This window comes from Belonocnema kinseyi, chromosome 4 (assembly GCF_010883055.1).
Source record: "Belonocnema kinseyi isolate 2016_QV_RU_SX_M_011 chromosome 4, B_treatae_v1, whole genome shotgun sequence".
Taxonomy (NCBI): Eukaryota; Metazoa; Arthropoda; class Insecta; order Hymenoptera; family Cynipidae; genus Belonocnema; species Belonocnema kinseyi.
Window position 1 is genome coordinate 1,290,814 of NC_046660.1, and position 15,562 is coordinate 1,306,375.

Sequence of the window (15,562 nt, forward strand, 5' to 3'; positions counted from 1 at the left end):
CTTACAAATAGAAGCCAAATTTCTTTCTCAAAATTGTATAAATAAACTAATTTTAATTAAAACAAAATCAAGCCATGCTTTCATAATGTCAGTTTTTGTAACCGGCCTGAATCTCACAACAATGAAAGGGTCATTTGTTACGTTTAATTCGACGCACTTCGAAGTCTGCAACTTCCAAGAAGAAGCCAAATTTCTTTCTCAAAATTGTATAAATAAACTAATTAAAATTAAAATTATATGAATAAACTAAGTCTAATTAAAAAAAATCAAGCCATGCTTTCATAATGTCAGTTTTTGTGAGAGGCCTGAATCTTATAAAAATGAAAGGTTTATTCGTTCCGCTTAATTCGACGCCCTCCGTAGTCTGTAACTTACAAGTAGAAGCCAAATTTCTTTCTCAAAATTGTATAAATAAACTAATTAAAATTAAAATTATATGAATAAACTAATTTTAATTAAAACAAAATAAAGCCATGCTTTCATGATGTCAGTTTTTCTAGCCGGCCTGAATCTCATAACAATGAAAGGGTCATTTGTTCCGCTTAATTCGACGCGCCTCGAAGTCTGCAACTTGCAAGAAGAAGCCAAATTTATTTCTTAAAATTGTATAAATAAACTCATTCTGCCAATTAAAATTGAAACAAGTCATGATTTCGTAATTTCAGTTTTTCTAACCGGCCTGAACCTCATAAAAATGAAAGGGTCATTCGTTCCGCTTAATTCGACGCCCTCTTTGGTCTGTATTTTACAAGTAGAAGCCAAAATTTCTTTCTAAAAATGGTATAAATAAACTAATTCTAATTAAAATTATATGAATAAACTAATTTTAATTAAAATTATATGAATAAACTAATTCCAATTAAAACAAAATCAAGCCATGTTTTCATAAGGTCAGTTTTTTTAGCCGGCCAACCTCATAACAATGAAAGGATCATTCGTTTCGCTTAAGGTGTTACACCACTGTAGAGAACAAAAAACTAGACATATTTCGGGGATTTTTTTTGGCTCAATAAAGAGATCAATCGAAATTTTGTATAATGGAATTTATAATACTAATAATAAAGTACAGAGAATATTTTTTTCAAATTCGTTCATGACAAAATGGTGGCTGCGCAGCATTTCTCCAGCGGCACCATTTTTTCTAAGGTGTCCACGGGCGAAAATATAACTCCTGCAATTTTTGACCTGGATCAAAAAACCAAAGTTTCTTCGATTCTATACAGCAACAACAAGAAATGTACGCAGAATTCTTTTTTGATATATTGATTTTTCACGACTTGGTGCACTTTTGAAGAAAGTCTCAAATTTCACGGAAAAAATCGTTACAAAATTGTTTCTAAAAAACTATGCAACATAAACAAAATCCTAGGTACGTCCCGGAAGAAAAAATTTTGAATATATTTTTTAAATTTCATATCGATCGGTGAGGATTTGTTCGAGCTTTGTTTCCGGCCAGTTAAAAAAAAGTGGTCTCGAGAACGCGTTTAAACTTGTAAGCACTCTGAAATCTCCGGGGCACACCTGAGAGGCGTTGCAGCAGAATCGAAAATTTGGTCATTTAGAAATTTTTTCCGCCCTCCATCTTTCAGTATATTATTTTTAAGACCCTAAAACACATTTCAAGCAACAACCAAAAATTCGATTTTTTGAAAATTCTAGTGGTTTAACCCCTTAATTCGACGCGCTCCGGGGTCTCTAACTTGCAAGAAGAAGCCAAATTACTTTCTTCAAATTATATGAATAACTAATTCTGCTAATTATTATTAAATCAAGCCACGCTTTCATAATTTCAGTTTCTGTGAGCGGCCTGAATCTCATAACAATGAAAGGGTCATTTGTTCCGCTTAATTCGACGCGCTCCCAAGTCTGTAACTTGCAAGAAGAAGCCAAATTTATTTCTTAAAATTGTATGAATAAACTCATTCTGCCAATTAAAATTGAAATAAGCCATGATTTCGTAATTTCAGTTTTTATAACTGGCCTGAACCTCATAAAAATGAAAGGGTCATTCGTTTCGCTTAATTCGACGCACTCTCGGGTCTGTAACTTACAAGGAGAAGCCAAATTTCTGTCTTCAAATTATGTGAATAAACTATTTCTGCTAATTAAAATTGAAATAAATAAATTTCCAACTAAACTGTTGGATTTTCCAGCCGAAAAGAGGAATTTACAAAAAAACAAATTCCGAAAAAAAATTCTTCTATGAAACGAAAATTACTTTGAAACAATGAAAAATATTCATTGGTTCTGTCAAAAAAAAGTTTCTTTGATTCAAAAAAAATTACTTTGGTTCAAAGAAATGGTTTTTTCTCTCAATGCAACTTTTTTTTATTTAAACGATTTTATTTATTTAAAATTATTTATGGTAAAAATAGAAAAGATTTTTCAGACAGGAAAGATAAAAAATTCTAAATTTTTTTTGAATTTGTAAGCCATCAAGATTAAATTTCTATAAATCTATATATTCTATAAATTTGTTGACCCCAAAAGATGAATCTTCAACTAAAAAACACTAATTTCAACTAAAAATCTAATCGGTAAATATTGAATTCAAAAAATAAATTTTCATTGAAAAAAAATGTCAATTAAATAATTGAGTATTCAAACAAAGAAATGAATTTTTAGCTTTAAATTAAGTCATTGAATTTTTAACCAAAAGAGACCATTTTTCAACAAAATAAAGTTAAATTAAAAATAAATTTTTAACCACAAATTATTAATTTGCAACAAAAAACTTGCATTTATAACCCAAAAAGAAGAAAAAAACAAAAGAAAAAGACCAATTTCTACCCAAAAAAGAATTTTCAATAAAAAAAAAAACAAATTTCAACCAAACTGTTGAATTTTCAAGTCAAAAAAGGATTTTTCACTCAAAAAAATTAATTTTCTACTACGAAAAAACGAGATTTTTTAATCGCGAAAGGGCAAAATTTTAAGATAGATAAATATTTAGGATGAATTTTAAACCAAGATTTTCAGGTCAGAAAAAATTCAAATTGTTAAATTTTCAAACCAACAAGAACAATTTTCAAGAAAAAAATTGAATACAAAAAACGAGCAAAAAAAAAGAAAGATTTTGTAAAAAAATTTTTGAATATTTAAATAAAATGAAACAGAATTGAATATTATAAAAAACGGTTGAATTTTTCATTAAAAAAATTAATATATCACCAAATAGTTTAACTTTTAATAAAACAAGACAAATTTTTAACAAGATAGTTTAATTTTTAATCAATGATTGATCTTTTTCCAAAAAAATGAAATCTTAACAAAGTTGTTTACATTCGAATCAAGTAATTCAATTTTGGACCAAAGACAGACGATTTTTTTAACAAAATAGTTGAATCCTTAACGAAATTTTCAACAAAAGAATTAAATTTTCAACACTAAAAATGTTCTAGGTAAATATTGAATTCAAAAAATGAATTTAAAGCAACAAAAATATTTTATAAAACAGTTGAATATTCAGCTAAAGAAATAAATTTGCAACTTGCATAATGAATCTTCAACCAAAAAAATAAATGTTAGCAAAGTGCTTAGAAAATCAAGTTAGTCTAAATTTAACGCAAAGTTGGAAAGATTTTAAAATTCGGAAGTCAAAGTATTTTCAGTGGTGTGTCTATCTTAGAACCTTGACCCCATAATCCGTAAATGTTCTGATACGAGTTGTGATTCGGAAGTTAAAAATATTTTTTCGTCTAGTCTAAAAAAAAATGGTAGAGCCTTGACCTCATAAATTCGAAGACGGTCGAATTCAGTCAAGCCAAAAAACCAGAATCTACACGAATGATTTCACCTTTCCGGTTTCTCGAGTTGGATTTTTTTTTAAATTTTAACTGTACTTTCAGGGAAAAATTCAAATTTATTTTCAGTATTCTTTAAATCCGAATTAATCCTGTTACTCTTGCAGATTACTAAGTTTTTTATCGCATTATCGTTTTATTTCACTGGAATCAATATAACAAAAATTTTAATGATTGAATTTGTTTCACAGGATTTCGATAAGTTCTTCCGTTTTGTAATAAAACCATATTTCAGATACAAATTTAAAATTTTCACATTTATTCATTTATTACTTTTTAACAAAAAATTTAAATTTTCAACAAAATAACTAATTTTCAACCTAAAAAGATGAATTCTAAAAAAAAGAGTTATAATTGATATTTCAACCAAAAGGATCAAATTTAATTTTAGCAAATGAATGTTGAAAAAAAATTGAATTTTACAAATAAAGATTTTTCAGCTACGAAAGAAAGTTCACCTAAATTTTTGTGGAATCTTCAAAACACGAATTTTCTGTACAAACAATTTAATTCTCAACCAGAAAATATGAATTTTGAGCCAAAAAAAAAATCATTTTCAACCAGAAAAAAAGAATTTTGAGAACAAAAAATTAATTTTCAATACAAGAGTTCAATTTTCAACCAAAGAGATGGAAAACAATTCAACAAAGTAGTTTAACTTTTACCGAATTAGTTGAATTTTCAATTGAAAAAGATCAATTTGTAACTAAATAGTTAAACTTTTAACTACAGAGTTGAATCTTAAACTACAAATATAAATCTTGAAAAAAGATATTTATTAACCAAACGGTTCAACCAAAAATTTCAAACAAAATAGTTGCATCTTCAAGCAAACAAGTTTCATTTTCAACCAAACAATTCTATTTTTATTCAAGAAAGATTAAATTTCTACTAAAACAGACGAATTTTTAAATTAAAAAGACAACTTCAAAAAAAAATTGAATTTTTATCCAAAAAAGATTTAAGTTGACCTTTCAATACAAAAACATGAATTTTAATCAAAAATTATTTTTTCCAAAAAAACAAGTGAATTTTCCACACAAAAAGACAAATTTTCAACAAAAAAAAAAAGGTTGACTCTTTTAAAAAATTGTGTAATTTTCAACAAATTAGTTGCATTTTTATTCAAGAAACATAAAATTTCTATTAAAACAGATGTATTTTTAAATAAAAAAGATAAATTATACAAAATAATTGAATTTTCAACCAAATAATATTTCAGTTGACTTATCAACACCAAATTATGAATTTCAAACAAAAGGTACATTTTCTATGAAAATAGGTAAATGTTTCAACTCAAAGATGATTATTTTCAATCAACAGTTGCATCTTCATAAAAAATGCATTTTTTACTAAAATAGATGAATTTTTAAATAAAATGACAAATTAAAAAAAATAGTTAAATTTAAAAAAAAGAAATATTTTAGCTGACTTTTTAACAGCTCAATATGAAGTTTTAACAAAAACTAAAATTTCTACGTATATACTTAAATCTTCAACACAACAGTTGAATTTTCAACCAAAAAGAATGACAGATTTAAACAAATTGTTTGAATTTTCAAGAAAAAAGTTACATTTTTATCAAAAAAAGATGAAATTTCTGCTAAAATTGCTGAATTTTTAAATTAAAATTTTAAAAATTACGAAAAAATAGTATCAAAAGGAAATTTTCTACGAGCAAAGGTGAACTCTTTACGCAAAAAGGACAAACTTTTAACAAAACAGTTAAAATTTCAAAAAAAAAAAAAATGACTTTAACAAAATTGGGAAATTTTCAATCAAATTATTGCAATTTTTATTCAATAAAGATTAAATTTCTATTAAAATGGATGAATTTTTTAATTAATCACAAATTTTCAAAAAAATATTTGAATTTTCATCCAAAAAAGATTTCAGTTCATTTTTTAATGCCACTCAAGAAAGACCAATTTTCAATAAAACTGTTAAATCTTCAATAAAAAAGGATGCTTTTTTGAACAAAACTGTTTGAATTTTGAACAAAAAGTTACATTTTTATCAAAAAAGATGAAATTTCTGCTAAAATTGATGAATTTTTAAATAAAACAAAATTATGAATAAATTGTATCAAAAACTAAATTTTATACCAAAAAAATGTGAATTGTTCACGCAAAAAAGACGAAATTTAAATAAAACAGTTTAATTTTCAACCAAAAAGGATGATTTTTCAACTAAACTAGGGAATTTTCAATCGAATTGCTGCAATTTTTACCTAAGATGAAATTTCTGTTAAAACGGATGCAAGTTTAAATTAAAAAGACAAATTTTCAAAAAAATATTTAAATTTTCATCCCAAAAAGATTTCAGTTCACTTTTCAATATCCAAATATGAATTCTAATCAAAAAGTAAATTTTCTGCGAAGAATAGGTGAATGTTTCACTCAAAAAAGACGAACTTTCAACAGAACTGTTGAATTTTCAAAAAAATTGATGCACTTTTATCCAAGAATATGGAAATTTCTACTAAAAAAGACGAATTTTTAAACACATTTTTTTTTAAGTTAGTTGAATTTTTAACCAGAAGAGATTTCAACTGATTTTTTAACACCAAAATATAAATTTTAAACAAAAATTAAATTTTATATGCAGATACTTGAATCTTCAACAAAACAGATGAATTTTCAACCAAAACGGATGACTTTTCAACAAAATTGGGGAACTTTTAATCAAATAGTTGCAATTTTTATCCAAGATAGATTAAATTTCTATTAAAATAGATAAATTTTTAAATTAAAAAGACAAATTTTCAAGAAAATATTTGAGTATTCATCTAAAAAAGATTACACTTCACTTTTGAATACCAAATTATGAATTTTAATCAAAAATTAAATTTACTACGAAGATACTTAAATCTTCAATAAAACAGTTGAATTTTTAACCAAAAAGGACGACTTTTTAACAAAATTGTTTAATTTTCAACCAAACATTTTGGCTTTTATTCAAGAAAAATACAATTTATACTAAAATAGATAAATTTTTAAATTCGAAAGGCAAAATTTTAACAACAAAATAGTTGACTTTTCAACCAAAAATGATGACTATTAAAAAAAATTGGTGAACTTTTAAAATAATAATAAAATTTATAACTTAGAAGATAATCTTCGGGAATCTAATTTTTCCCTAACAAATTTTTCACTTTTTCCGATCATTAATATTTAAAAACAAGAATTTTAAACCTGTCACATTTTCAACCCAGAATATTTTATAAACGGAATAAAAGAATTTCTAATTGAAATTAAAAATTTTCAAATTTATTCCTCAATTTATTCTGCTTGACTGTTACTTAAAGTTATAGAAATTCTTCGACTTTTGAAAGATTTTTTTTAATCCCTGCCATTTTACCAGATACATAAAATTCCCTGACTTAAAAAAAAAAATGTTTTGGTTAGGTTCTGATTTCACTCACCAGGTTTCTTTGGCGCGTAAATTTAAATTCTCATTTAATTTAAATACAATCCCTTAGGAACGAAACACTTGTTTGAAAACAGTTTAAAATGTTTTCGTGTCGTATAATCCTTATTTATAAAACTGTTTAACTAAAACCGAAAACATCTTTTGTATACCGTCTTTCTTATTCCAAGCAATATAATTACTCTGACGACATTTCTGTAAATTTAGACAAAGATCGTGCTTTTTTTCTTCAATTTCAGGATGGTCAACTTCCGTGACTTCCACTAACACAAATCCACAGAATTCATTTTAATAAACCCCAATTCACGTGAAATTAATTGAATAAAGCCCATGAAATTTACATGCAAATTTCAAATTGAATCTTGAAATTTCCTGGGACTTGAAATGAGTTACGAGTGACTTCACGTGAAATTTGAATATCGTTAATCGATTTAAAGCTAATTCTATTGAAAGTGATTTCAGTTAATAAAAATGCTCGATGGTTTCGAAATCGAGAAGAATAGTTTCATTCGATTCTGAGTATTTATGCCACTCAGTAAAATAACTTTCAAATGAAGAAAATCGTTTTTCATTAAAGACAATGTTTCATTGGAACAAAAAAAAAATTTCTTTGAACCAAAGACAATTCATTCAATAAAAAATGTCTTTGACTGCCAATGAATATTTTTCTTTGATTCAAAGAATCTTTTTTCTGAGTCCTATATAATTTTTTGTGTACATTTGAATGGGGAATTATTAAGTAAGTTTTAGCGAAATTTACTTTATGAAAGTGTGTGGTAAAATTCCGAAAACGGAAGTTTCTTTTCTTGTAATAAATGAAGACAAACGGCAAAGGCTTTTCGTCTGTCTCTGGAATATTTATACAAAAGATGGTATTCTCCGCAAAGGAAAGGAGTACTCTTTTCGAGCTACATGCTTCCGTGAATTCCACCTCTCTAACAATCTTTTTCTTAGAATCTCCGTAAAATAAGCATCAGCGTTTCGCTTCTCAAAACTTTAAATCTATTTGAAAATTTGTGCTAATAAAAGTTTAGCCTTGCTGTACTATTTTAAGATAATACTCATTTTTAAATTAACTCTGGAGTAAGAATATTTCAAACTTTTTACTCAACGAAATTACGTAACATTAAATAATTTTACTTCGTCATAAAATTTATTTCTAAATATTTCTAAACATTATTGACAGAAGAGAACACTTAAATTGTAAATATTTATTTAATATTGGGAAATAATTATGTTCTTAACATTTTTCTACGACAGTTTAATTTCTAAACTTTTTTTAAATTTTCAAAGAGATAAGAAAAATTTCAAAAATATTTCAAAAGAAAAATTTCAAAGGAAAAAAAAAGAATTTTCTTAATATTTATGGGCAAAAAATTTATTTTGAAAAACAATTTGTAAAAGAAAATTAATGATTTCTAAAGATTTCAAATGATTTCTTTAAATTTCGAAAAATAGTAGCAGATTTTTAAGAAAAATATTTGAATTTGGTAAGATTAAAAAATAGCGTAAATGCTTGAATTTTGAAAGATTTCAAGTAAATAAACATATTAATAAACATAATAAATTCAAGTCGGCTAAAAATATTTATAGAAATTTGAAAGATATTGAATAGATTTAAAATATTTTTATAATTGGAAGCATTTCCGAAAATTTAACAAATATTTTGATTTCTTTCGAACTTCTAAAATATATCTTATATCTAAAATATCTTTTAAAAAGGCTCGAATTGCTTCTAATCTTTTGTAAAATCATGTAAAATAAAGTTTTATTTTATTTTTTTTTTAGATTCATTTTTGACACATCTGAAATATTTAAAAGTCTTTCATACTTTATTCAAGAATTTTTAAAAATTTTATATTTTTATAAGTTTAAAAACAAACTGATGATACTTCTTTTCTTGAAAGCAATTTCAATATTTGTGTGATTAAAACAAAATATTTAAAAAGTTGAATTTTTAACGTAAAATGTAATCGTTGATTTTTAACAAAAAATATTTTTATTTTAAGTAAAAAACTGTTAACTCTAATAAAAAAATATTAATTTTCTACCAAAAAAAGAACGAGTTTTTAAAAAAAGAGTTGAATTTTCAGCCAAAAAAGGTTTTTAGTCATAAAAGAAAATGATTTTGAAACAAATGGTTACATTTTCAAAAAGACTCTTTTTCACCTCAGAAAGATAATTTTTTAACTAAAAACTGAATATTTAAATTTTCAATTAAAAAATAAAATTAAATGATAAAAAATTTTAATATTTTGATTCGTTTAAATATGTATTTACAAATTAAAAACTGAATGCTGGTAATTGAACTTTTAAGCTAAAAAGAATTTAATTTTCGAATAAATCATCCACTTTTTAATCAAATATTTATATGTGCCAAATAGTTTAATTAAAAACACTTCAAAGATTTATTTTCAACTAAATAAATAAATTTTCAACAAAAAAGATCATTTTTGAACCAATTAGTTTAATTTTGAACAAAAAATGAAATACTAAAATTTTCAGTTAAGAAAAAATGAATTTCCAGTAAAATAAAAAAAGGTTCCAAACAATATTTTATATTTCAACCTAAAAATATAAATTAAAAAAAAATTATCAACCTTATTGTTCATTTTTAATTCAAACGATCGACTTTAAAAAATGGTAAAGTTAAATTGTCAGATTAAAAAATTAATTTCCAACAGAATAGTTCATATTTCCACCAAATAAATGATTCTTCAATTCATAAAATGAATTTTTTACAAAATAATTCAATTTAAAAATACTTTTAATGTTTTTTTAACAGTAAAATAATACTTTTTCTAGTTTTGAGTAGAATCATTTTTTTAGATAAATTAATACAGATTTTAGCAATGAATTTTATTTTTTAAAAAAGGGTTTTAAACCCAAAAGTTAGAAAGGAAAATAGCTCTTTTTTTTGTAATTTAACTAATTTAAATTAAACTCTCTTCATATTTTTAAAACCTTATATTCATATACAAAAAAAATTATTGAATTTCCATAAATTTTGAAATAATTAAAGTTTAATTAAATAATAAATGTATACATTTTTTTTATTTCAAATATCGTAAATGATAAAAGAGGAATTAAAAAATTGAATTGTTAACCACAAAAAATTCATTTTAGATCAAACAACATTCATAACCAAATAGTAGAACTTTCAAGCAAAAAATGGAATAATTAAATTTTCAGTTAAAAAAAAATGATTAAAAAAAACAAATTTCAAAAACTATTTGATGTTTTTTTTTCAAAACGATCTAATTTCCACAATGAATAAAGATTTGAGCAATAATTTTATTTTTTCTTCAAACAAATTTTTTTAATACTTAGGTTAAAAAGCCAAAAATTATGAAGAAAAATCATCCATTTTTGGGTTATTTATTTTAAATTAAAGCTCGACTTAGATTATTAAAAATCTTATTTTTATATACAAAAACAAATATTAAATCTTCATAAATTTCAAAATAATGAACTGTTAATTAAATAAAATATACAAAAAAAAATGTTTTTCAAATACCGTATATTTAATGAAAAATGGGGAAAAGGGCGTTAATTTGTGAAGAATAGGGGAAAAAGTGTACCCTGCTATTATGATTTAACAAGAAAAGTTTCCAATGACCGCTTCTCGATGTACACATAAACACCTCGTGGACTCATTAAAGCTTAAAGCCTCGAGAGCTGTCACTTTTCTTTACAAGCACGTGACGAAAATATTCTTATTTCCCGGAACAAAATTTGCTCCAGATATTATCAAAATATTAATCTTTACCTGCCTTACAAGATCTATTTGCAAAAATAAATGAAAAAAAACTGGAGACTGATCCTAAAGAAAATCTGGTCTAATCTTGTTTACGAGTGCCATTGTTTTTATACTCGAAGCACTTTGTTAGAAACTTGATTTGAACCATCTCCAGAAACACAAATGACAAATGAAAAAATCGATGATAAAACTGGAATTCTTACCTTTTCTCTCCTGAAGTTTCCTAAAAGAATTTCCTATTGTTGCCAGTGAGAAACTCACAGAAACATTCGACACAACGCGTATCCTCCATTTAAAGTTCGGCTCACGGATGCGCGTAAATCCGTTATCACGACACTCTGCTTCTCGAACTTGAAGAAAATGGCATTTTTTATGAAAAAAAAAACACAAAAGTGATCACTCGCGTGAATTTTTTACGAATTCTCGGCGACAAAACGAGGCCTTGCGATTTAATAAAACACGCAGAAAAGACTCCACGTCTTACCTCGGCGTCTCACGAAAACTAGAGAAAAGAGCGGACGCCAGTTGGTTCTGTTTTGTGTCGGTTGGCGGCGGTAGTGCGCGCTCCACGTTTTTTAAATTGCGAGTTTTTATTCATTTTTTATTTATTTTTAACTGGATGACAGTATTGTGTCGCATTTTCGAAATTTTGAATCTGGAAATTTTTTTACAAAATAATTGTGGAAAGAGTAATTTCCCGGAAAATTAAGATTCACGAATGACTATAAAATTAGGGAAACTGTTTTTTCCCCCGAAATTTTACATTTATTTCATTTTAACACATGAAAATATTAATAATGTAAAAAAGTAAAATATTAAATTAATGCAGTTTTTTCAATTTGCGAGAACAGTTAATTGTCGAATGTTCCAATTTCCGAATATAGACAATTGTCGTATTTTTAAATTCCTCAGTACAGTAAATTGCTGAAACTTCAAATTCCGTAAAATCGTAAATTGCCGAATTTCCAAATTCCTCAAAATTTGAATTCCCGAAAATAGTAAATTGCCAATTTTATCAAATTCATGAAAATATTTAATTTCGAATATAGTAAATTACCGAATTTTCATATTCCTTAAAATACTATATTGCCGAGTTTTTTAAATTTAAGAAAACTTTCAATTTCGGAATATAATTAATTAAAGAATGTTTAAAATTTACGACGATTCGAATTCCCAAAAATAGTGAATTGCCGAAAATTTAAATTCGTGAAAATAGAAATTAACGAAAATAATAAATTGCCGATTTATTCAAATTCATGAAAATATTACATTTCCGATTATAATGACCAAAATTACGAAAAAAATGAAATTGCCGAGTTTTAGAAATTCACGAAAATGTTCCATTTCGGAATATAATAAATTACCGAACATTTGAATTCTCAAAAAAAGTGAAATTGCCCAATTTTTCCAATTCCGTGATATAGTAATTTGCTGAATTTTTCTAATTCACGAAAATATTTAATTTCCGAAAATTGTAAATTGACGAATTTTTTCAATTTCGTGTTATAGTAAACTGTCCAATTTTTTTTTTAATTCATGAAAATATTTAATTTCCGTAAATTCAAATTACCGAAAATTCAAATTACGAAAATATTAAATTAACGAATTTGTCCAATTCAGTGATATAGTCAATTGCCGAAAATTCAAATTCCCGAAAACAGTAAATTTTCAGACTTTTCAATTCCATGAAAATATTTAATTTCCGAACATAGTAAATTACTGAATTTTCAAAATCCCGAAAAAAAATTAAATTTTCGAATTTTTGAAATTCACATGAGTGTTCAATTTCCGAATATAATAAAGTACCGAATTTTTAAATTCCTTACAATTGAAATTACCGAAAATGGTGAATTACCGAATTTTTAAAATTCCTGAAAATATTAAATTGCCGAATTTTTCAAATTCATGAAAATATTCAATTTCCGAATATTCAAATTCCCGAAAGTTCAAATGACTGAAAAAAATAAGTTGTCAAATTTTTCAAATTCCGTGATATGGTAAATTGCCGAATTTTTGTAACTCACGAAAATATTTCATTTCCGAAAATTCAAATTACCGAATATACTAAATTCCCAATAATCCAAATTTTCGAAAATTGTAAATTGCCAAAATTTTAAAATCCGAATTTTGAAAAAAGAAAAATCTCAAATTCCTGGAGATGATTTTAAAAAAATGTTATTTTCAACAAAAATGTTGAATTGTCAAGTCAAGAATATGAGTTTTGAAGCAGATTCGAATTTTTAATTTGAAGGTATAAATTTTCTATAAAAAAAAATAATTCAATAAAATAGTTACGTTTTCAATTCCAAAATAGGAATTTTAAACAAAAACATTCGTTTTCAAACAAATAATTGAATTTTCAACAACAAAAAATCATTTTCAGCCAAATAGTTCAATTTTATACCAAAATAGTTGATTTTTCAAGTGAAAGAAAAGATTTTTCAAAATAGCATTTAAATTTTTAACCAAAAATAATTATCTTGTAACAAATATCTAGAATTTTAAACAAAATAATTCAACTTGAAAAATGATAAAATGTTTTAATCAAAAACGTAATTGTAGAATTTTAAATCCGAAAATATAAATAATCAAAATAAGTTGAACAACAAAATAAGCTGAATTTTTGACCAAATAGTTCAACTTTAACCTATAAACATAAATTCTTAACCAAATGGTCGAATTAAAAAAAAATACGAATTTTGAGAAGGCAGTGGAATTTCTAATGTAAAAGGATGAATTTTCTATCCTAAAGGACGAAAGTTTAATAAGATATGTAGTTCAATTTTTAACTCAAAAATATGAATTTTTTATAAAAAAAGTTCATTTTGAACAAAATATTTTAATTTTATACCAAAATAGTTGAATTCTTGAGCTAAAAAAAGACTGTTCAAAGTAGCATTTGAATATTCAACAAAAAATAATTACCTTCTCAGAAAATTCTTGATTTTTAAACAAAGTAATTCAACTTTTAAAAAAATGATGAAAGGAGAATTAGGCACAATGAGGGGAAATGATGGGAGGAGAAGTAAGAAAATTGAGGTGAAATAAGTGGGAGAGTAAGTAGGGGAAATGTGGGAATGGAAGTAGGGACAGTAAGGGGAAATGAGGATAGGGAAAGTAGGAGAAGTAATGGGACATGAGAGGCGGAAAAGTAGGGGAAATAGTTCATGGAATTTGATGGAAGTGTGAGAAATTGAGGGGTGGATGAGTAGGGAAAATTCGGAGAGAGGACTCGGGGGGGGGGGCGATGGTGAAGAAGTAGGAGAAGAAAAACAAAATGAGGGGTGGAAGAGTAGGGAAGTGAGAAAGGAAATGAGGATAGGGGAATTAGAGGAAATTAAAGAAAATGATGGGGTAGTAAGGGAAGTGAGGGGAGAAGAAGTAGAGTAGTTGAGGAGAAATTAGAAATAGATGTTAGATGAAAAGTAAGAGCTGGCGAAGGGAAGGTAGGAAGGGAAGCAAGGTGAAAAGAGGATAGGAGAAGTAGGGTAATCTAAGGGGATTAAAAAAATTATTCTTTATTGAATAATTAAAAAAAATTTAATTGAATAGTTGAAAAGAAGACAAAAGTTGATAAGAGAGTAGTAGGTAGAAGTAGGGGAAGTTGAGGGCAGTGAAAAAATTATTCTTCATTGAATACTTGCAGGGTATTCGAAAGAATGAAATTATTGGGCTGGAAATTTAGATTTAAACGCTTTAAAGTTTAAAGCATATAGTGCATACACACATGCCGTAGAAATAATTTTCCCCTACGCATTAATAGCCCAGATGCTGACAATCTCTACAGCAAACCTATTTAAAAATGACATCCCACAGAGAGTATTATATTTCGGGAGAATCTATTTTTAAAAAATCCCTAACGATTTTTTTGTTTCTCGACGAATACTCTTTCCGTCCTATCCAGGATGCACTTCGATGCTTTTCCTCTCCTACCCTAAATATACCATTCCTAATTTCCCCTTCCCCAACTTTTTCCTCCTCTACTTCCAAATCCCCTCGCTTCCCCAGACCTGCTTTCATCTCTTCTAATCACCCTAATTTCTAATCATTTCCCCTATTTCCCCCACCTCACTTCCCCTACTTTCCCTTAAATTATTTTGAATTATTTCCCGTACTTTCTCTATTCTAATCACCTTCATTTCTAATCATTTCCCCTACTTTCCCTCACCTCACTTTCCTTACTTTCCTTTAAACTATTTCCCCTCATTTTCCTTATATTCCCTCCCTCATTTTTCCTTGTTTATCGTAGTCACTTCCCTTCCTATTAATTCCGCGCTATTCACTTTCTACTCTACTTCTCCTTCCTGCGTTTCCCGTCACATCCCCTTATTCCCCTCTCATGATTTCCCCGCACTTCCCCTATATCCCCCCCTCATTTACCCCCATTTCCCTCATATAATTTCTCTACACTTTCCCTAATTCTCACTGCTAATTTTCTACTAATAAAGAAGACATTTCGACAAAATTCATGAATTTTCAAATAAATATTATAATTTTCAACTAAAATCATCAATATTCAAAAGCGAACAATCAGTTTTGAACAAAGTATTTTAACTTTCTGTCAACTAGT

General features: G+C 26.2%; 1 protein-coding gene across 1 annotated transcript in view; it reads right to left on the reverse strand.

The window, feature by feature from the left end:
* The window catches only part of LOC117171486, a 173,399-nt gene extending 161,935 nt beyond the window's left edge, over positions 1–11,464 (reverse strand). The window contains exon 1 of the mRNA XM_033358843.1: positions 11,196–11,464. The gene's annotated coding sequence lies outside the window, so the exon portion shown is untranslated. The remainder of the gene's footprint in view (positions 1–11,195) is intronic.
* Positions 11,465–15,562: the final 4,098 nt, after the last annotated feature.